Genomic DNA, 23,907 nt, shown 5'->3' with positions numbered 1-23,907 from the left:
TATTTTTATACACTACAAGCATGCTACAGAACTCATTGACTTACGTCAATGTTTGGTATCTCTATGAAATTGCAGGGTACTTTTTTTTCTCTCCGCTAACCTTTCGTTCTCCCTGATGGGTAGGTTTCTACCTTGGGGTTGTCTCATCTCAGCATTTCACTTCTGTGGCTGTCATGCGCTGTTTCTCTGATCAGTCTGCTGATCAAGTTAGCTGAAATAGTCAGACAAACGATCGATGTTGCAAGACCCACGCTTGTGCATCTAGTGTCGAAACCTTTGGAAGCCAGAGGCTGGATCAGCATTGACCACTGTAAGGACACAATGTCTGACTAAGATACCCCCTGTGGTGCAGTGATGCCAGTACCAATACAGTGAGCTCAGCTAGCTGCCAGATTTATCCCTGAAAATCTGATTTAAGCCCCCCAGGCTAAACAGCTTGCTAGTCACTAACACCCACATCCAGTCCAATGATAACTCAGAAAAATAACAAGAAAGAAGTTTCTAAGGACCTAGCAGCAAAGATGATTCAACTGAAGTCAGAGGTTCATAAATCTCAACAGAGCTTTGACGATGATGTGTGTACAGGCTTGTCCGTACCATTCTTCCAGGCTGATAATGACCTAGCAATTGAATTGCCATGTTCAACTACAGCCATAATATCGTCATAAACCGGGTCTGTGTTAGCATGCAAGGTGCCGCAACATGGCGGCAGCCCAGAGCAAGATTGGATGGCGCATCGGGGAGTATGGGTAAAAGTTAATAATGCTTGGGAATTTTTTGTAATCATTAAGCAAATGCATTTCTATTGCAATTTAGATTAAAGTAATTTTCACCTCAAGAGAGTGCAGTTTGGGAAACCTGATGATTTTATGTAATGTTTCTATCCAACATCTGGATTAAAGCACTTGTATGGAAACTGCTTTTGTACGGTATATTTGTTATCAAAGCCGTAAACCAAGCAGTCTCAGTTACAGTGTTTTATTTTAAGTTGATATAAATCCCCCTCCCTGAGCCATGTTGTATTATTGGCAGTCTAAAGGGGGCAGTAACAGCAGACATTTCACCAAAGATGTTACATCCTACCAGTACAGACCTTTATCCCATCTTTACATGGATCGAAAAACACAAGCTCCTTGGTTGAATGTAATCTTACACAATGCTTTTTCCAAAAGACAAGCTACTGGATTTATTTATTTTTTACCAAAGGTCTACAGGAAAATTCCAGTTTGGTTTTCTTCCCATTAGGAACAAAGGAAAATGTTTTTCCAGCACTTTTTCTGTGATATTCTGTCAAAATCCTTTCATGAAACGTTTAACTTGCAAATAAGAAGATATACTGATGTCTGTGCCATATGAGGGTTATGTTTTGCCTGATTTCCCATAATAAGATTGAATTTGCTATTACATTACAAAACATTCACCACAGCCACCACTGTCCATCAACCTCCCCAGCACCTGCTTAGTACCAAATGATTCCATCCCTATAATGATTCGATTATAAACACATCTTATTATACACAGATAAGACTCAAAGTACAGCTTCTACATTATGACAGAAAGTTGCAGTCGGAATAATTGGGACAAAGGTGAAATTCTGAAGTATCAGAGTAGGAGTTTAATTGGTGGTAAGTGCTGCATCTGCAACGTTGTCTATACCAGGACACGGCTACTCATCCAGGAATCTGACAGCTTGCACTAAGCCTACTTACGCTATGATAATTATCCATCGAGCTGTGCCACATTACTGTATACTGGATTGCTGATATGTTGGCGAAGCTGCCCACAGTCTTCATATTGCATAACAGCCTCTATAGTGTGAACTCAGAGAGAGGAAGATGCAAGGAAATTGGTGTGCAGATAAGAGGTATGATTTATGAATAGTAAAGACTTCAGTGTGAAATGTTACAAAATCTGTTTCCGGCCAGCTTCTTGGAACGAACTGAAGCCAAATCAAGTTGTTTCTGTTATATATTCCTTATTAAGAATAGGCATGTTTTTTAATTTGAGAATCACCGATGATGCACTTTTTTGGCTCGGACAAACCACAGTATTTTCTTGTAGTAGCTGAGGTAGATCTGATTCTTTACTGATTTAATATTGTGGAATTGGTTTTGAACATGTAGGTACAGACAGTTATATATAAAACTGGGCGGCTGTGGCTCAGGTGGTAGAGCGGGTTGTCCACTAATCGTTGGGTTGGCGGTTCGATTCCTGGCCCATGTGACTCCACATGCCGAAGTGTCCTTGGGCAAGACACTGAACCCCAAGTTGCTCCCAATGGCAAGTTAGCACCTTGCATGGCAGCTCTGCTACCATTGGTGTGTGTGAATGGGTGAATGAGACACAGTGTAAAGCACTTTGGATAAAAGTGCTATATAAGTGCGCCATAAAAAACCACTGACAGGTGGACACCTTCCTATATAACATTAAAACCAGTGACAGGTAGCGTGAATAACATTGATTATCTCATTATAATGGCACCTGTCAAGGGTTGGGATATATTAGGCAACAAGTGAACAATCAATCAGTTGATGTGTTGGAAGCACGAAAAATCTGCAATCGTAAGGATCTGAGTGACTTATACCATAAAGTCATTTTATAAGGGCCAAATTGTGAATGCTAGACGACTGGGTCAGAGCATCCCAAATGGCAGGTTTTGTAGGGTGTTCCTGGAATTCAGTGGTTAGTACCTGCCAAAAGTGGTCCAAGGAAGGACAACCGGTGACAGGGTCATGGGCGCCTAAGTCTCATTGATGCATTTGGGGAGTGAAGGCTAGCCCGTCTTGTCTGATCCCACAGAAGCGCTACTGTAGCAGAATTTGCTGAAAAATTTAATGCTGGCTATGATAGAAAGGTGTCAGAACACACTGTGCATTGCAGCTTGCTGTGAATGGGGCTGCGTAGCTGCAGAGTGCCCATGCTGACCCCTGTCCACCATGGAATGTGCCTACAATGGGCATGTGAGCATCAGAACTGTACCATGGAGCAGTGGAAGGAGGTGGCCTGGTCTGAGGGATCACGTTTTCTTTTACATCATGTGGATGGCCGTGTGTGTGTGTGCATCACTTATCTGGGGAAGACATGGTACCAGGATGCACTATGGCAAGAAGGCAAGTTGGCGGAGGCAGTGTGATGCTCTGCGCAATGTTCTGCTGAGAAACCTCGGGTAATGGCATTCATGTGGATGTTATTTTGACATGTATCACCTACCTAAACATTGATGCAGACCAAGTACACCCCTTCATGGCAACGGTATTCCCTAATGGCAGTGGCCTCTTTTAGCAGGATAATGCACCCTGGCACACTGCAAAAATTGTTCAGGAATGGTTTGAGAAATTAATTTGCTATTACATTATAAAACGTTCACCTCAGCCACCACTGTCCATCAACCTCCCCAGCACCTGTTTAGTTCCAAATGATTCCATTCCTATAATGATTCCATTATCTTATTATACGCAGATAAGACTCAAAGTAGAGTTTCTACATCCTGACAGAGAGTTGCAGTCAGAATAATTGGGACAAAGGTGAAACACTGAAGTATCAGAGTAGGAGTTTAATTGGTGGTAAGTGTTGCATCTGCAACGTTGTCTATACCAGGGCTCGGCTACTCATCCAGGAATCTGACAGCTTGTGCTAAGCCTTGATAATTATAATTATTATATAATTAATTATATATAAGACAGTTTTATAAAACTGGTGGATAAAACAAGGTGAAAATCTAAAGTGAAGTATGCCCAGTTGCACTGGTTTGGCATCCACCAAACATCAGCAGACCCTCCACACCATGGAAATGCGCATGCTTCGATGGTCGCTCAGACTGACCCGACTAGATCAAGTCAGGAATAAGGACATAAGGATGGTGCTTGGAGTAGCCCCAATCATTGAGAAGATGAGAGCAGCGGATCTCCGCTGGGATGGCCATGTAGTCCGCAGTAGTGAGGAATCAGTTGACAGGAGGGCACTGCGTTTAAGCCCCGATGGACGACAACCACGTGGATGACCAAAAAAGAGGTGGATGGATCGGATCAAAGAAAACATGAAACAAGTCAATACCGCTCCAGACGATGCCCTGAACCAGATCATGTGGAGAATGACGTGCCAATCAGCAGACCCTGCACCATGGGAAAGAGAGAATGTTTTATATAATATATTATTTCTTCTATTATTTAGCTTTTAAATAATAATTAGATGCATGTTTAAAATGGATCTAAAGCTGACCTAGCTCTAAATGTAACTATTCTTAAATGTCTTTGTTACAGAAGCTTCCTGTTTGCCAAGCTTTTGCTTATTCCTCATCTCTCAGTGTCTAGTTGTCATGACTTCTTGTATCTTTGTCTTTAGTTCCCTAGTCCTAGTTCCTAGTCTTGTATTTTCATTGATTTCTGGTTTCGACCCCAGTCTGTCTGTTTAGAGTGATCATTGATTTGCCTGTGGGTGATCTGACCCCTGCTCTGGATTATAATTGTGTGTCTTGGATTTATTTTAAGCACTAGGCTAGCGCTAATAATCTTTCAAATATAATTAAAACACAAGACCTATAGAAATATACATTTGGTCAGTACTATCAGATCCTAAGTTAATAAAACACACTATTACATTACAATATTCCATTACATAGAATTGTTCTCAGTTATCTGCTACTGTTCAGCTACTTACTGCTCAAAATGAGAGAGAGCGTGAGAGACACACAGATAGCTCGACAATAACACAGCGCGAATAGGTGTCAGGTGTGCAATGGTAATTAGCTTATCTTTATATACCACCCTCCCGCGTCAGACTCCCACTAAACTATCCTGCTACAGTATAACAGTTTATAACATCCGTGACTAATATTCCCGACAGAATATTTTGACAGGATAAAAGTCTAACGTAAATGCTAATAAAAAATTTCATTCATTCTTGAAGGCTGGATCCCTCATAATGTAATTAAATTTTGTACGGTTTTACCATTTTAATTTATATTCTTTTCAGGTCAGCTAGACTGTTAGCTAGGTTAGCTAGTCTGTCTAAATAAACCGTCCATGAACAGCAGTTCTTCCACCAGTCTGAATGAATTCTTATATGACTACCATAGAAGACTTTGAGGTATTTCAGTCCTAGGGATCTTGTCTTAAATTTTATTTTGAAGAGTACATCATGTCAAATGCTTCATGTGTAATTCTCCAAGGGTTCGTACAGTGACTTGTATACACACCCTTGAACATTTTCACATTTTTAGTATTTAATATTTTTACACATTTTTAGTATATTTTACTATTAGAATCCGGAATTGAAATGGACTTTTTAAAGTGTCATTTACTAGGGGTGTAACGATACACTCTGGTCACAAGTCGATTCACGATTCGATTTCAATAAAGATAAAGACTGAAAAGACTCCTTTTTTTTTTTTTTAATTTCTGAATAATAAACAATGCAAAACAATATGTATTTTTGTCTGTATAAAATGAAACAAATTTGCTCTGAACAGAGGTTTAATATTGCAAACAAAATGTACTACAGGTTTACCATGTCTTAAAAATAAATAAATGTATAAATTCTCCCAAAAAATGAACAAATTCTCTGACCCCGGGAAAGGGATCGAGTGAAACATTAGCAGTGCCTGAGACATCATGGTAATCTATAAATAGAGCTCCAAAGTTGGTTAAAATGCCTGATTTCCGCAATCTCTTTCTCTGGCACTGTAGACTGCACTGATGCGGGGCTGGTATCATTTGAAAGCTATGAAGAGCTCTTTCTAATGTTTACAGCATGGTTATGTAAACATAACTTTTAATGCATGTCAGTCGTTGTGATCCAGAGCTATCAGGCTATTGATCACTTCAAAGTGCAGGCAGTTGTTGGTTGTATTCAGCCCCTAGCTCAATACTTGATAGAACTACCTTACTGCAATTGGGTATATGTCTCTTTGATATTTTGCCCATTCTTCTTGGCAAAATTGCTCAAGCACTGTCAAATTGGGTGATCAGATTTGCCACAGATACTCAATTGAATTGAGGTCTTGGCTTTGATTAGGCCATTTAATACTTGGAAAGTAAACATCTTCTGCAGTCTTAAGTCTCATAGTCAGCATCATGTTTTCTTCTAAAATTGCTCTGTATTTGGCTCCATCCATCTTGCTCTCAATTCTGACAGTTTCCTAGACCCTGCTGATAAAACGCATCCTCACAACATGATGCTACCACCACCATGCCTCACTATAGGTCTGGTGTTCTTAGGGTGATGAGCAGTGTTGGGTTTCAGCCAAATGTAGCATGCTGTGATAAGGCACAAAGTTCAGTTTTGCTCTCACCAGGCCAAAGAACCTTAATCAACATGTTTGCTGAATCTCCAACATGACTTTTGACAAACTTTAAATGGGATCATTCACATCGGATCATTTCAGTAATGGCTTTCTTGTCACTACTTTCAGGCCAGAATTGTTCAGTGTACAGGCTATGTTTGTCCTATGGACAGCTTCTTCCCTCTGAGCTGTGGAAACTTTTGAAAATACCTGTAGATAGTCTCCTCTAGGCAGAGCCACGGTTCTGCCATGTTCTTTCACTGTTTAATATTGAACTTAATGGTGCTCCATTGGATCTTCAAAGATTTAAAGGTTTTATTTTTCATTTTTTTATAACCAAGTCTTGATTGATAATTTTTTCAGACTTGTTTTGATAGCTCTATGATCATGAGGTCATCCAGGAACAGGTGTATTTATATTGAGATCATGTGACGCATGCACACAGATGGACTCCATTGAACTAATTATGTCACTTCTGATAGCAACAGGTTACACCAGAACTAATTTAGGGGTTTCACCGGAGTATTTAGGCAATCACAATAACATGTTTTGATTTTGTAAATAATTTGACAAACTGTTTATAACAGACTGCACTATATTCTTATATTATCAGTTATGTACAAGCTGGTATTAGTAGATAAGTGGCACCTATTTAATAAAAAATGGACGTTTACTTCTGCAGTTATTGAGTGATAAGCCCTTCACTTCCTGATTCCTGCACTATATTGATCCGCACCTCTTACATTCTCCGCAGCCACCATCCTAGAATATTTATATAGCTACATCAATGAGCGCTAGTCCAGCTGCTCCAATACTTTTTCTAATTATGTTGATTTCTTTCATGGGATTTGTGGAAATGAAGTTTACCACCCAAAAACAGTGTTCAGCAATACCTGTTCAAATAGTGTGAATTTCACTCATAGTGAATAAAGTCTGTGGTGATGTAGGTGTTACCACTTAAATCTGCAACAACTTGTGTGCAGAGATAAAGGAAAATAAAATCCGTGTTCAAAATGTTTATTCGTGCCATAGTAGCTCAGCAGTCAGGTTTGGGTGTTAGTGACTGCGCTAGTTTATAACTCTTGGGCTCCTGAGCCCCCACTAAAACCTCTGCTATATGATTGATTTGCATTCTGCATCACTTCTAAGTCAGTTGATGAAAATGTATTGTCTGATATTTTTATATAAAAGAGGCTTATTGAGTTCTTCCCTGTTTCTGTAGTTTATTGCCAATGCATGATGCATGGAGAGAGGGGTTGGATGAGTTAGTCTGAGCCCACAGCACACAGTAAGTCTATTTCTCAAACATTTTTGCACACACACGCGCACACACACACGCACACATATACTGTGTGTGTGTATGTATGTATATATATATTTACAGTGCAGGAAAGAAGTATTTGATCCCCTGCTGATTTTGTACGTTTGCCCACTGACAAAGAAATGATCATTCTATAATTTTAATGGTAGATTTATTTGAACAGTGAGAGACAGAATAACAACAAGAAAATCCAGAAAAACGCATGTCAGAAATGTTATAAATTGATTGATCACTGTATATATATATATATATATATATATATATATATATATATATATATATAGTGAGAGAGAGAGAGTAAGATATGGGTGCACATAACTGGTGCACAGGTGCGCATGCGTGACCGAAATAAAAAATACGTGTGGTTAACTAGCATAGACCAAAAGTGGTTTTCAAAGTGGGGGCCCCCTTGGGGGCCACCAGGGGGCACCCCTGGGGCCTCAAAAATTTGGTCGGAGCCACCAAGCCCATCCCTCCCACTAGCATGTTTTCTCTTTTTCACTCTCAGACAACCACACACACACACACACACACACACACACACTATCAATACCTAATGTAATGTAATGTAAAGATGTAAGATGTAATTATTAATAAAAAAAAAAGGGGGATATATTCAGAAGTCTGTGTTTTTAATGTGTTTTAAAGACGTCTTGCAAAAGGCGGGCCTCGGTCAAATGTTAATGCCATTTGGGGGGCCTTGCCCTGGAAGAGTTTGGGAACCCCTGGCTTAGACCACTCATTTGCGTACCAATAGCTGAAAATGGTAAAGGCACAGTCACCGTCTTGGATCGACTAACTGTAATACTGTGAGAGATGTCCAAAAAAACAACAGACATTAAGCAACATCTTTTGCATTCCGCCACCTCAGAAGAAACGTCAGATCGGGCCCAATCAAAAGACAAGAGTTTTCTCAGATCAGTGGCTTTAAGAAGTGCCATGGCTTGAATCCGACGATGAGCGCAGTCAAGTGTCGTGTAAGATATGCCGTTCACATCCCCATCTAACAGACAAAACTACTGCCTTCTATTCAGGGACAAAGAATTTCAGTCATCCAGCGTTTGTTAAGCATGAAAAGAGCTTAACAGACATGCTAGTCACGATGAAATATCCAGTCGCCCACTTGCTAGATGGCAAAACAAGGTGAATGAAAAGCAGCGTATGGCTCTGTGTAATGTTTCTTCCATAAAGCTAAACAAGCACGTCCTTTGTCTTTGTATGCTGAGGACATTGCATTATTATGTCAGAGGGGCATTTCATTCACGTGAAGGGGAACAAAAATGATTCAAAGCAGAGCACTGATTTGAGGGAAAAGTTGAAATCAGCTGAATTTTGGGGTCTGCTTTTTGATGGATCGGAGTACATGACAAAAACGGAGCTGGAAATTGTTTAATTCGTGTCTGTGTCCACCAATGGAGAGTTCACTGTTGATTTCCTTGGATTAATTGAACTGGGTGCTAAACGAATGATGTGGGACATAATGAACGGGTTGGTCAATCTATTCCATGACTCAGGCTTGGATGAATGGAGGACAAAGTTAGTCGCTGTTTGCACAGATGGTGCTGCTATCAACATTGATATGTACAACAGCATTCTTCCATATATATGGGAAATGACTGCGATTGGGGATTCCCTTGTGCATATTCTGTGCACCGCACACACCCTTGAGAACTGCACATAGTCAGCTGATCGCAAGGTTTCATACTGTGATACGTTTAATTTTATTTATGAAGGGGGAGCAAAAAATAAGTTTCACAGTGTCAGATGTTCTGCATGGAGGGACAAAACACTATTGAAAATATCAATACTTTTACCCGCCATTCAAATGCAACTGGTTACAACAGATGACAATGACTTGAAGCAGATCTGTACAGCGTATTTTCAGTGTTTTCTGTCCAACATGCTTGACATGGGCAGCATTTTGCAGCTGACCTCACAAAGATTTCAGCAGGAAAAGCTGACCATAGGAGAATATAATAATTGTCACATATACATATGCACAGTGAAATTCTTTTCTTCACATACCCCAGCATGTCAGGAAGCTGGGGTTAGAGCGCAGGGTCAGCCATGATACAGCACCCCTGGAGCAGAGAGGGTTAAGGGCCTTGTTCAAGGGCCCAACAGTGGCAGCTTGGCAGTGCTAGGGCATGAACCCCCGACCACGCTGAATATAAAGATGAACTCATGCTCTGAATTGGGCAGTTCATGCTTTTACTCAGAAGTTTAGTTGGAGAATTTGAAAACAGACATGGATCTCTAAAGTCATGTGATCATTTTTTAGTATTTGCTCCTTCCACTTGGCCTCAAGAAATGCAAGACCTCCACAGTTTTGGCAACACAACGATCAGCACCATTCTCCAAAAATATGAGTCCACCTTGCCTCTTGACCGAGACGCAGCTATAAGACAATGGATGCGTTTACAGCAAGCAGGAAAACGCTTGGTAGCGTCCTCTGTGTATGATTTATTCAAGGTAGTTAATACAAGCAATTAGGATTGTTACTCGAATATCTACAAGGTACTTAAGTTGTCCTTTACTCTTCCTTTGAGCAATGCAGCTTGTGAGAGGGGTTTTTCACATCGCGACATAATAAAAAGCAAGTACAGATCCTGTCTATCATATACTCCTTTCTCAGCCCTGATGCGTATCCACTTGTCAAAGATGACCACAGAAACATTTCATCCAAAGCCAGCTGTAGACCTATGGATGCAAACAGCCCATCGCAGGCTCAATTAGGGACGTGCATCATCTTCCACCATCCAGGAAGCAGCAAGTCCATCATCATGTACTGTAACTGAAATGGAAGATAGTGAGGCAGACAGTGAGAAGTGCCGTGAGAAGGAGGACGCTTGGTCAGATCTATGGAGGGGATCACTGTGGGGGTGAATACCATACAAAACCTCCAAGTGCTCTCCTGAGAACCAGACTAAAAAAGTTATATGCATCCCTGAGATATATATATATATACATATACATATGGCCACGCCCACTATACATATTTATATATATATATATATATATATATATATATATATATATATATATATATATGTGTGTGTGTGTGTGTGTGTGTGTGTGTATAGTGGGTGGTGGGCGTGGCCTAAACTGGAAAAAAACAGGTATTCAGCATGGTGATGAACTTCAGCTTATCACTTGATATAATAATAATAATTATAAATATAGTAAAAAAATTAATAATTGAACTCAAATATAGATGTGTGTAGGAATGTTTTTTAATCCCACTAAGGCAGGATATTTTCTAATGAACTTATTTGGTTCTTATTCCCAGAATATAAACAAACTGTTAGCCTAATTTAAACCTCTGCAAGAAAGGATGTTGTAAATGCCTCGGGCAGTGTACATTCATATCTTCCGGCTTACTCGCAAAACCTTTTTTTGCTGTGGGATCCCAGACTCAATGTACAGTCCCCTCCAAAAGTATTGGAACAACAAGGCCTATTCTTGTTGAAGACATTCGAATTCAAAAGATGAATATGAGATCATAGATCTGAAAGTCAGCTTCCATTTCCTGATATTTACAGTCGCCTCTGTAAACTGAAGACATTTGGGTTTGAGATCAAAAGATACATTTTCAGCTTTTATTTCCTGATATTTATATGTAGATGTGTTTTTAAAAAATTTAAAAAAAAAAAAAACATAGAACATAACACATTTTGTATCAGACCACCCAATTAGTAAGCAAGCAAAAATATTGGACCATGTGACTGACTGGTGTGTCCTGTTAGATTGATTGTTTAAGCAATAAATAGCTCTGACCATCTACTCTTGCCTTCAATATCACCTGTGTAGACTGTATTTGTTGTTAAAAAGGATAATCCAACATGAAGTTCAGTGTGCTGTCTAATGCAGAAAAGCAAGCCATTTTGAAGCTGAAAAAACAGGTAAAATCAATCAGAGGCATTGCACAAGCATTAGACATAACCATCACAACAATTTGGAATGTCCTGAAAAAGAAAGAAACGACCGGTGCACTAACAACCACACATGGAACAGGTCAGTCAAGGAAAACAACAGCTGATGACAGAAACCATTGTGAGAGCTGTGAAGAAAACAAAAACAAAACAACAGTCAGTGACATCACCGACAACCTCCATAGGACAGGGGTGAAGGTATCACAATCCATCTTTCAAAGACGGCTTTGGAGAGCAGAAATATATAAAGGCCGTACCACAAGATGCAAACCGCTCATCAGCAGTAAGAATCAGAAAGCCAGATTGGAATTCGCAAAGAAATCTGAAAGAAATGAAATCTGAAATTTTGATCCGTCATCTCATCTGTAAATCTTTTGCTCTCAAACCCAAATGTCTTCAGTTTATAGCAAAAACTAAAGACTTGCGCCTTGCTTTTCTAATACTCTCAGAGGGGACTGTATATAAACGCACACGTATGCCTATACTGGTAGAGTAGGAGCGACGGTATAGGATTCTCTTCGATTCCAGCATGGCTCAGAATGAGACCAAAGCAAATTATCATTGTAGGATTAAATATGTTTATCTCAGTGCCAAATGCAGTCCCAATGCCAAGGTTGATTACTTTAGCTAATAGTGAACAGCTTTCTCCCACCCCTGCGTCACAACTTCATTTCCTCTTTTAGAATGCCTGTCATGGACACAGGACATAACACACACACACACACACACACACACACACACACTTTTGCTCTTTTCTCTCGTTCTCTCTCTGTCTGATCAGGCAGACAGAGGGCACTTACAGCATACTAATAGACCTGCCTAGAGTCAGTGATGTACCAGTTCCCCACACAATCCTGTTTTTCCTCATCGTGATCTGTTGATGATTTATAAAGACAAAGGATCACCGAATCGAATCATAGCCTAATTTTATACAGCACAAGGCATTAAAATTCCCTTCCTCTGTTTAATGTAGGAAGACATATGAACTGTTGTGCACTTGTATTTGATCCACCATCGTTATGTGTGAAGGCTGATTTAATAAATATGAAAATACGCTGGCTCATTAAAGCCTATTGTAATCTTACCAAATGGGTTGTGATCACCTCCAATTTGAAATGTTTTGTAGAAAGCAGTTTATACAACGTTTCTTAATGTTTTAACTGATTATATAAGCAGCATATTCTTGAATATTAAATAATAATAATAAAAAAAACTGTGCACTTGAGTAGCTATTTTATCCAAGGACAGGGCTGATTCAAAGCCTAGTCTGAGAGCACTGGGCACGTGGGAGGAATGCATCCTGGATGGGGCACCATCCATTAGCATAACCAATCCACCTATGTGCATGTTTTTTGGGAGGTGGGAGGAAATCGGAGAACCCAGAGAAAACCCAAACAGTAACACAAGCTCAGGATTGAACAGCTCCAGGCCCGGGAGCTGTAAGGCAGCAATGCTACCTACATATGTTAATGAAATAAAAACTTATTGTGATGGTGGACAATAATGAGAGTACCCCGGTTCAAACGCTCAATACGGACGGACCTATCAGGCCAGTGGCGCTTAATCTCTCCTGCTGCGTGTTCAATATTAATTAAAGTCAACACGGTGCTGTCAGCACTGCTGATTATTCATCCTACCCTGAAAACTGCAGATAATTGAGAGAACAGATGCCCACTTGTATGGTTTCAGACACTTTTGTGTCTCCATTGAGAATAAACAGATGGCTAGTTTTAATATTGTATTAGTCTAAAGACTGGTCATGGCTTCATTTTTTCCCCTTGACACTTGATGGAAGCTTGATATTATTATTTGTGTTTATCTAAGGCATGGGAGGGTGATGTGTCACGCTATGTATCATGATATATAGGTTTACTAGATTCCAGCAATACAGTAGTGTTGAAAAACACTTGTCAATTAATATATTATGTCTACAAAAATGTATTCATTTTAGTTTTTATTTAGAAAAGATAGGATTTTTATTTGATGAAACAATTTTAACATTGAACATTAACTGATTCCAGTCAGTTTGCAATTACATTTTTAAAAAAAAAAAAACATTGCGAGAAAGATATGACGGTATCTAATGATATTTCAGAAAAAGCATATTATGACATAATTTATCACAATTTCACATTATATTATCATTTTGCCAAGCCCTAGTCTAAAGCTTTAGGGATGTATTGGACAAAAAAAGCTCTGTAGTTGATCCAGAAGGCCTTCCAGTGGTAGCTCAGTGGTTAATATTTTGTCCTAATGACCAATAGCTTATGATTCCAAGACCTCAATTGCTCAGTACTTGGATTGGATTCTGCCTCAATTATGAGCCACTTTGTCTGTCAAAATAATAAATGCACTTTCGCCTTGGTGTTAGACGTAATAAAAATGCTAATATGCTCTGCAATGCTTTTTGGATACCGCTTTTATAACGTTCATTAGTGGAGCATTTTGTAAATGTCAGGATAACCGTATTAAAAGTATTAACAGGTAAGAAAGCAAAAAGGTTCCAATTATTTTTTTGCATTTTCCACAAATACACACATACACACACACACACACACACACACACAGTACAGCAGCTTAGAGCAGCATTTATGTACAGCTACAGACATGTACACAAATACATATATATATATATATATATATATATATATCTTGCTATCCATACTGTAGATGTTCATCACTCCCTACTTCTGTACATGAATAAAATGAACGTTCATATGCCAACCACACGTTGTTCCATAGCCTGCAGAATGCTGAGAACTGTTTGTGTGTGTGTGTGTGTGTGTGTGTCTCTGCGCGTCTGTGTGTCTAACAATTCGCCTTGCACATACCCTGGTGTGAATTAATACCCTGAGTGTCATTTAACTCTTTGCACACTTTATTTAAATCTGAATCATTTCTATTCGGTATTCAGACAAAATAAACCCCCAATAATAATAAAATATTTCAAATGATATGAAACTCTACAATGCTGAATAATTTAAATTACAGCTAGGAACAAAGGAGCACAAATTTATCTACTGAGAATTTTTCCGTGTTTGAGTATTTCATGTCAAAGAAAAAGAGGTGCAGTTGATGGTATACAGTATAAATGTGGTAATAAACACACACACACACACACACACACACACACACACAGAACAAGAACTCTGTTTATGGGCAACATTTCCACTGTCTAATGTAATGTATCGTTATGGCTCTTGGCCCGTGTAGGAGTGTGTGCTCCTGTTCGGCAGAGAGATGATACAGCACGCGATCAGTGGGCTGAGCCACTGCCTCCCTCTCGGCAGAAGCAGAGCTGAACTTCACTGCAATGTGAAGTGGACTTGAACGGGTTCTGAGTTTCATTTCGGGAGAGCGCCTCCTCATACACCCTCCTCACTGCCTGATCGTACAATAGTTCTGAGCAGGTCATTTGTTTTTGTGATAATATAATAAAGAAACCTGATACTATGACTGAATTCCAATACCAAAAATGGATCTGATCAACTGTCGCACAAAATGTCCCCTTGTAATATCGTTTACTTTGTTGCATGCTGATTGGCTTAATATCCACTTTCACACATGATTATGAATTCCGTAGAATAAGCGATCAGAATTTCTCCGTGAATCAAGCGGAGGTCAAGTCGCTGCATTAGAGTTGATGTCGTTCTCTTTCTAATAGGCAAGTATAAAACTATATTGCTAATGTACTGTACCACATTCTTATTATACACCAATCAGCTGTAATATTAAAACCATAAGCCTATTATTGTGTAGGATCCCTAACCCTTGGACCAGTTTTTGGTAGGTACTAACCACTGCCTACCGGGAACCTGCCATTTTGGAGATGCTCTTACCAAGTTGTCTAGCCATCACAATTTGACCCATGTCAAAGTCACTCAGATCCTTACACTTGCCCATTTTTCCTGCTTCCAAGATATCAACTTCGATAACTGACTGTTCACTTGTTGCGAGATGAGATAATCAATGTTATTCACTTCACCTGTCAGTTGTTTTAATGTTATGACTGATCGGTGTATAATTGTCTTGACTATAATATAGTGCTGCTGGCTTTCAGTTCGATGTTATTAAAGAGGGAACTGGCAAAGATTTCAATTCAATTCTTCTAGATTTCCACATTTGAGTCATTTGTGTGTGACTGCAGGAAAGACGAGAGTGACATGACCACGAAAGAGTACATAATCTTGGCTGGTTTACTGGTCAGAAACCTTGCAATAGGTAGAGATTACAATTGATTAAAAGCTCTCAGCAACTGAATACTCAGGTTGAAGTCATACCCATTGAGTTCAAAGATTTTCTTTAGCATCCCTGCTGACAAATCCAGCTTGGTCTGAGCAGCTCCTAGTTGCTAAAACACAGGCGGAGCTGGTCAGAGTGGTAGACCATCTTTATTCGCTGGTTGATTGAAGAAAATAACAGTAGGGCAGTTAAAAAATTTCAAACACTTATTAAGCAGTAGTAATAAGGATGCTGGAAAACAACTTGCTGGCTGGGATAGAAGGCCTACCAGCTTGACCACCTATAGTAGGCCTGGGTTTTGGCTGGATTTTTCAGCAGGGACTATATACCCCAAGCAATGTAGAAAAGACAAGTCAGACTAAAGAAAAAAACAAAAACAAACCATAAGTGTATTTGGTGTGTACATGTACTGTATATAGGTGGGGCAGTGGTAGAGGTTCTGCTTTCATTTATAGTGGCAGAGGTGGCTCAGTGGTTGAGGCACTGGGTTAATGATCAGGGTCAGGGATTCAAGCCCTAGTACCACCAAGCAACCATTGTTCAGCACTTGAGCAAGGCCCTTTACCATCTCTGCTCCAGGGGTGCTGTATCACGGCTGACCATGTTCTCTGATCCCAACGCCCTAACAAGCTGGGATATGTGAAGAAATGAATTTCACTGTACTGTAAAATATATAACAAATAAAGGCTTCTACTTTAGTGGTTAGCAGGTTCACCTCACATCTCCAGGGTCGGGGGTTCGATTCCCACCGTGGCCCTGTGTGTGCGGAGTTTGCATGTTCTCCCTGTGCTGCAGGGGTTTCCTCCGGGTACTCCGGTTTCCTCCGAAAGTCCAAAGACATGGCTGATTGGCATGTCCAAAGTGTCCGTAGTGTATGAATGGGTGTGTGAGTGTGTATGTGATTGTGCCCTGCGATGGATTGGCACCCTGTCCAGGGTGTACCCCGCCTTGTACCCGATGCTCCCTGGGATAGGCTCCAGGTTTCCCCGTGACCCTGAAAAGGATTAAGCGGTATAGAAGATGGATGGATGGATGGAAAGGCTTCTATTATATTGTTCACAGTGCAAAATAAGGGGTTCCAATTTAGCTGAACTTACTTGTAAATTTGCAGTGCACAGACACAGGATTGGCGCAAGATATCAGCTTGGTAAGTAGGCAGCTCTTAGAGACAGAAGGCATGCATCTGCCCATCTCCAGAGCTTCCTTGCCCACCTCACCATTGCTTGTGATTTTGTGGCTTCTGTCGGCAATATGCACCTTCTTTCAAGTTTTTCCTATGCCCCCAGCCTTTGTAAGGAGAACTCCTAAGGGTGGAGAAGGAAATGTGCACTGAACCGACATCTCAGTGACCCATAACATGTCTTTGCCACTACTATTGACACATATCTTTGTGATATTCCCATTCATGCTGAAATGTTTAAGGTGCAACATCCCAGTTACAGTGAGGGAAAAAAGTATTTGATCCCCTGCTGATTTTGTACGTTTGCCCACTGACAAAGAAATGATCAGTCTATAATTTTAATGGTAGTTGTATTTGAACAGTGAGAGACAGAATAACAACAAAAAAATCCAGAAAAACGCATGTCAAAAATTTTATAAATTAATTTGCATTTTAATGTGGGAAAAAAGTATTTGACCCCCTCTCAATCAGAAAGATTTCTGGCTCCCAGGTGTCTTTTATACAGGTAACGAGCTGAGATTAGGAGCACACTCTTACAGGGAGTGCTCCTAATATCAGTTTGTTACCTGTATAAAAGACACCTGTCCACAGAAGCAATCAATCAGTCATATTCCAAACTCTCCACCATGGCCAAGACCAAAGAGCTCTCCAAGGATGTCAGGGACAAGATTGTAGACCTACACAAGTCTGGAATGGGCTACAAGACCATTGCCAAGCAGCTTGGTGAGAAGGGGACAACAGTTGGTGCGATTATTCGGAAATGGAAGAAGCACAAAAGAACTGTCAATCTCCCTCGGCCTGGGGCTCCATGCAAGATCTCACCTCGTGGAGTTGCATTGATCATGAGAACAGTGAGGAATCAGCCCAGAACTACACGGGAGGATCTTGTCAATGATCTCAAGGCAGCTGGGACCATAGTCACCAAGAAAACAATTGGTAACACACTACGCCGTGAAGGACTGAAATCCTGCAGCGCGCGCAAGGTCCGCTGCTCAAGAAAACACATATACATGCCCGTCTGAAGTTTGCCAGTGAACATCTGAATGATTCAGAGGACAACTGGGTGAAAGCGTTGAGGTCAGATGAGACCAAAATGGAGCTCTTTGGCATCAACTCAACTCGCCGTGTTTGGAGGAGGAGGAATGCTGCCTATGACCCCTGGAACACCATCCCCACCATCAAACATGGAGGTGGAAACATTATGCTTTGGGGTTTTTTTTCTGCTAAGGGGACAGGACAACTTCACCGCATCAAAGGGACGATGGACGGGGCCATGTACCGTCAAATCTTGGGTGAAAACCTCCTTCCCTCAGACAGGGCATTGAAAATGGGTCGTGGATGGATATTCCAGCATGACAATGACCCAAAACACATGGCCAAGGCAACAAAGGAGTGGCTCAAGAAGAAGCACATTAAGGTCCTGGAGTGACCTAGGCAGTCTCCAGACCTTAATCCCATAGAAAATCTGTGGAGAGAGCTGAAGGTTCGAGTTGCCAAACGTCAGCCTCGAAACCTTAATGATTTGGAGAAGATCTGCAAAGAGGAGTGGGAAAAAATCCCGCCTGAGATGTGTGCAAACCTGGTGGCCAACTACAAGAAACGTCTGACCTCTGTGATTGCCAACAAGGGTTTTTAAACCAAGTACTAAGTCATTTTTTGCAGAGGGGTCAAATACTTATTTCCCTCATTAAAATGCAAATCAATTTATAACATTTTTGATGTGCGTTTTTCTGGATTTTTTTGTTGTTATTCTGTCTCTCACTGTTCAAATAAATCTACCATTAAAATTATAGACTGATCATTTCTTTGTCAGTGGGTAAACATACAAAATCAGCAGGGGATCAAATACTTTTTTCCCTCACTGTACACTGCTGTAGTATCTACCACCAACATCCCAGCCAGACAGGAAGTGAATATGGGCGAGGTCACCACTCAGACTCTCATGATCACATTCATAATTTAGATGGCTCTGTCTTCTATCAAGAAGGCCTGTACGGCACACAAGCAGGGTAGGGAGGGTTACTTTAAAAATGTATTTGTTACAGTTACAAATTACTTACGGGTAACATTACATTACAAAAGCTAGGGTGACCATATTCTGTTTTCCCAAAAAGAGGACGCCTTTTTTTCCGTGCAGACTTTAATACAGTGAAAAATGCACACTATTAGCATCACATAAATATTTATAAATTCCTACATTCCTTTGAATGTCCATGGAGTAAAATTAAATATTAGATGTAAATGATGACAGAAGGGGCAGATGCCACGAGTGTACCTTCTGCCATCATTTACACATTTGAATGGCCATATATTTGCGCTTTGCCAATGACGGTTACATGACAGTCAGTCATCCACATATGGGAGTACATACAGATGTCACAAATACTGTGTATGCAGACATGGTAGAAGCTACAGCTAACCTAAAGGGAAGGATTCTGAACCAGTATTTTGCTAATGTGAAAGCAGAGATGCCTGTTTTCCACAGCAATTGGAAGATGAAAAGACGCCTCTTTCAGGTCTCACCAACCATTTGTCCACGGTTTGTTTTTTGGGGTCATAGCACTGGGTCAGCCACGATATGTCACTGCTGGAGTAGAGAGGGTTCAGCTCGAACCTTTTGATCAACAACCAGGAGTCTCAACGTTGAGCAACCAGTACCTCCACTGTATCCTGTGCAACTACTTCCACCCACTGTTGCAGTTTCTTGAAAGCCAAATTTATGGCAAAAGTGTGCTGACAGATAAAGTTGTATAATGGTAATGTGCTTCCTGAATTGTCTAGCGAATTTTTTGTATTAAAGGATGTAATAATATAGTGCGTCCTGGGCCTGTGCACCAAAGACCTGTCAATGTACTAGCAGCAAGTGACAGGTGGAGTGTTTTTGGGCTACAGCATTGAGCTTAGTATTAATTTTATCAGCAATTTTTTCTGTGTCAAATGTCCTTCATAGTTTTTTATCATATTTAGTCAACCTTATGCTGTTTTTTTTTTTGTCAAAAAGTCTGGGAATTTTAGTCTAGTCTAGTTTAGTCTAGTTTTTGCCAATGAAAACTGTTTTTTGCCGTAAGATTATTATTGATTAACATTTCAATCAATCTACAGCCTGTGTCAGTGCAATAAAAAAAATAAAAGTGGTTCAGTAAAAGCCCATAATGAAGGTTTGAGAATCTGCGTAAATGACAGCTAAAACACTTTACAAACATTACATATCTCTCTATGTACCTATTGACCAAGTTTCTATTTGTAATAAACAGATAGACTAACATAACTGTTGATATAATACTTAGCAAGCTATGATAGTGAAAATATATTATGAATAAGGGCATTAAAAATAGATTAAACCTGGATCTTTCAGGTACGTGCACACAGGTAGGGAACAATAGAAATGATCTACTGTATGTCACTGCTAAGACTCCTGTTGCTTGCAATGTGGCCTATAGGACCTATATGGCATTGTCTTATTAAAGAAAAAAATCCACCCTGAATATTTATTTATTTATTATTTCCTTCTAGCCACCAGCCTTATTATGTCTTATTCAATTGTGTCAAAAAAGTATTTTATCATGAAATTCTGAGGTGATGTTTTTAAGCTTCTTTCATTGACACATTGGCATATTTTCAAATTAGTTAACGGTTATGTACCACAGTGCCATTGAACTACTGTCTGATAGTGGCGAATTAGCTCTTGCTTCTAAGGATGGACAATCTGGTTCTTGTCAGTGAGCCAGATCATTTGGCTCTGCTCACCAATAAGAGCTGACTCTTTTAGCTCCCCAGTCAAGTCATTTCAACCATATACAGCTGGTACAGTACACAGTGAAACGAAACAACGTTCCTCCAGGACCATGGTGCTACATAAATCATACTAATGACATGAGACGACACAGAATTAAATAAGATCTACACGTTTCTACATAAAGTGCATGTGCAAACAACACAAGACAGTACAGTAAATACTAAAACATGACAATAGACACAGCAAGTGATAGTGTAGTGCTGACCAGTACACAGTTCTAGTGTGGAAGTGTCAGATATAATAGGTAGTGCAAAAGAATAACAATATAATAAAAAAATGTTGTAAATGTAAACATAACATACTATGACATAGTATTCAGCAGATTAGATTATACCATATATGGACATAGCAGTTATTGCGGTAGCAGTCAGGTAAAGAGGATAGTGGTGATATATATATATATATCATATAATATATATATATATTATAAGTCTGAGTATTGATGAGTCTGATGGCTTGGAGGAAGAAGCTGTTACACAGTCTGGCCTTGAGGGCCTGAATGCTTCGGTACCTTTTTCCAGATGGCAGGAGGGTGAAGAGTTTGTGTGAGGGGTGTGTGGGATCATCCACAATGCTGGTGGCTTTGCAGATGCAGCGTATGGCATAAATGTCTATAATTGAGGGAAGAGAGACCCAGATAATCTTCTCAGCTCTCCTCACAATCCGCTGCAGGGTCATGTGATCCGATATGGTGCAATTTCTGAATCACGCAGTGATGCAGCTGCTCAGGATGCTCTGCTCACTATGTTCCTTTGTAGAATGTTAAGGGACCAGGTGAGGTTCTCCGCCACGTGAACACCAAGGAATTTGGTGTTCTTGATTATCTCCCCAGAGGAGCCATCGATGTTCAGCGGAGAATGGTCGCTTCGTGCTCTCCTTAAGTCAACAACCATCTCTCGTGGTTTGTCCACATTCAGAGACAGGTTGTTAGCTCTGCATCAGTCCACTGCAACTCCTCTTTGTACGCTGACTCATCGTTCTTGCTGCTGAGACCCAACACAGTCGTATCATTGGCGAACGCGATGATGTGATTCGAGCTTTGTATTGCTGCACAGTCGTGAGTCAGCAGAGTGAACAGCAGTGGACTGAGCACACAGCCCTGGGGGGCCCCCGTGCTCAGTGTGGTGGTGCTGGAGATACTGTTCCCGATCTGGACTGACTGAGGTCTCCCAGTCAGGAAGTCCAGGATCCATTTGTAGATGGAGGTGTTCAAGCCCAGCAGGTTCAGCTTTCCAATCAGGTGCTGAGAAATGATTGTGTTGAATTCTGAACTGAAGTCTATGAACAGCATTCGAACGTAGGTGTCCTTATTGTCCAGATGTAGGGTGGTGGCGATGGCATCACCTGTTGAGCGGTTGGGACGATATGCGAACTGCAGAGAGTCCAGTGAGGGGGGCAGCAGGGTCTTGATGTGCCTCATGACAAGCCTCTCGAAGCACTTCATGACAATGGGCGTGAGAGCAAAGGGACAGTACTCAAATGGTTTAGTGCCATGTTCTTTTTCTAAACAGAATCAACTTTGTGATATTTTGACAAGTGATTGCTCGTCTTTGCATTTTATAAAAGAATTGTTAAATCAGAAAGGCAATACAAATATGTGTTGACAAATACAGTAAACATCCCTTAATTAATATTATGCTGCCTGCTGTGTCTGTGCATCATTAAGGAGATTAATTTCCATTTATCGTGATAACTGATTACCTCCCCTAATACACTTGACTACATATAGTAAATCTTCAACAAGCAGGAGTGCAGTGGATCTTCCATGTCATGCTGCTTCATACACACAGAGTCAGACAGATGTTAAATACAGGTTTCCATGGAAGCATTTTAATTAAATTACACAGCAAGAGTAACACCATTGCCTATAAAATCTATTTTTTTTCTCCTTATTGTCGGGCTATCATGAGCTCGAATTGTGAGTCAAGAGAGTTGGCAAAGTTGTCTGTGCTCTCTGGGTGGAAGGGATGGCATACTCTCTCTCTCCTGTCAATGACAGTGAGACTAGCCATGAGCTCATTTATGCAGAGGGCAGATAAAACTTTCCATCAAGGGTGTTGCGTTGCCCTGTGATACTGCATGAGCAGCAGTGGCTTCATGTGCCATGGAGAAAGCATGTGTCTGCGCCACCCTTCCCGATTGGTAGGTGTCCTGTGATACAGGTGACTTAGGTTTTGGGTCGGAGTTGCCAAGAACAAATTGAGGAGAAAATGAGGGAGAAAAACAACATTCACAAATGGCACATCACTATTTATCATCTCACCCCTTTCTCTATCCAGTTCTCGCAACTCCACATCTGTACATTCTGCTGAAACAAAGCTTAAACTTTCATGCCAACACTGTGCTTGACATCTCATAGACTGCTAATTAGAGACAAACTGTGTAGAAAGAAGCTATAAAACTTTCAAATCTGACCATTAGCACTTACACTTGATACTGTTTCGTTTATTTATATATTTACACTGTCACTGCAACACCAGATATTATCTGATGACATCAGAGCATCATACATCCGCTAACTTCTCACAGAAATCCTGAAAATACAACAGCAACCAACAAATTAGCATCAGAATTGCTAACTACATCATAAATTTTTAATTCATTCATCTTTATTCATCACTGCTTTATTCTGGATCTGGAGCCTATTCTTGGAACACTGGGCTTGAGGCAAGAATGTACCCTTGATGGGACACGAGTCCATCACAGGACACCACACACACACATGCACACACATTCAGCTAAGGTACAATTTATAATGTTTTTGGAGGTAGGAGGTGGGACCACACGCAAAATGGTGAGAACACACGAAACTCCACCTAGACAGTAACATGGGGTCAGGATTTAACCGGGGATGCTGGTGCTGTCAGGCAACACTACTTGCTAAACATACATTATATAATATGTTTCACTGGCAGCTGTGCCAAAGCATCATAAAGCTCAACCCTACATGTCCTGGGTTTACATAATATGAGTGTCAAATTTCTGTCTCTTTCTGTCTCTTTTCTGTCACCAGTCAAACATTACTATAAATTACAAACATTAATATAAATGAAACGAGTTGTAAGGAATTTACATTATTTTTGTGCTTAAAAATTACAGACAGCACACAGTATTTGACCCATCTGCCGTAATGTCTAGTGTTTAGTAATAAGGTTT

At 40.3% G+C, this 23,907-nt stretch overlaps 1 protein-coding gene across 6 annotated transcripts in view; it reads left to right on the top strand.

Annotated features, from left to right (window-relative positions):
- tanc2b (tetratricopeptide repeat, ankyrin repeat and coiled-coil containing 2b) overlaps nucleotides 1-23,907 on the top strand; it is a 215,130-nt gene that overhangs the window by 45,117 nt on the left and 146,106 nt on the right. For 5 of the 6 annotated variants that reach the window (XM_053639925.1, XM_053639924.1, XM_053639921.1 and 2 more), the window contains exon 2: nucleotides 7,503-7,568. The exons of the other annotated variant lie outside the window; for it this stretch is intronic. The gene's annotated coding sequence lies outside the window, so the exon portion shown is untranslated. The remainder of the gene's footprint in view (nucleotides 1-7,502; nucleotides 7,569-23,907) is intronic. 6 annotated transcript variants of the gene reach the window in all.

Source organism: Ictalurus furcatus, chromosome 13 (genome assembly GCF_023375685.1).
Source record: "Ictalurus furcatus strain D&B chromosome 13, Billie_1.0, whole genome shotgun sequence".
NCBI classification, from domain to species: domain Eukaryota; kingdom Metazoa; phylum Chordata; class Actinopteri; order Siluriformes; family Ictaluridae; genus Ictalurus; species Ictalurus furcatus.
This window is presented reverse-complemented; position numbering and strand designations above follow the sequence as displayed.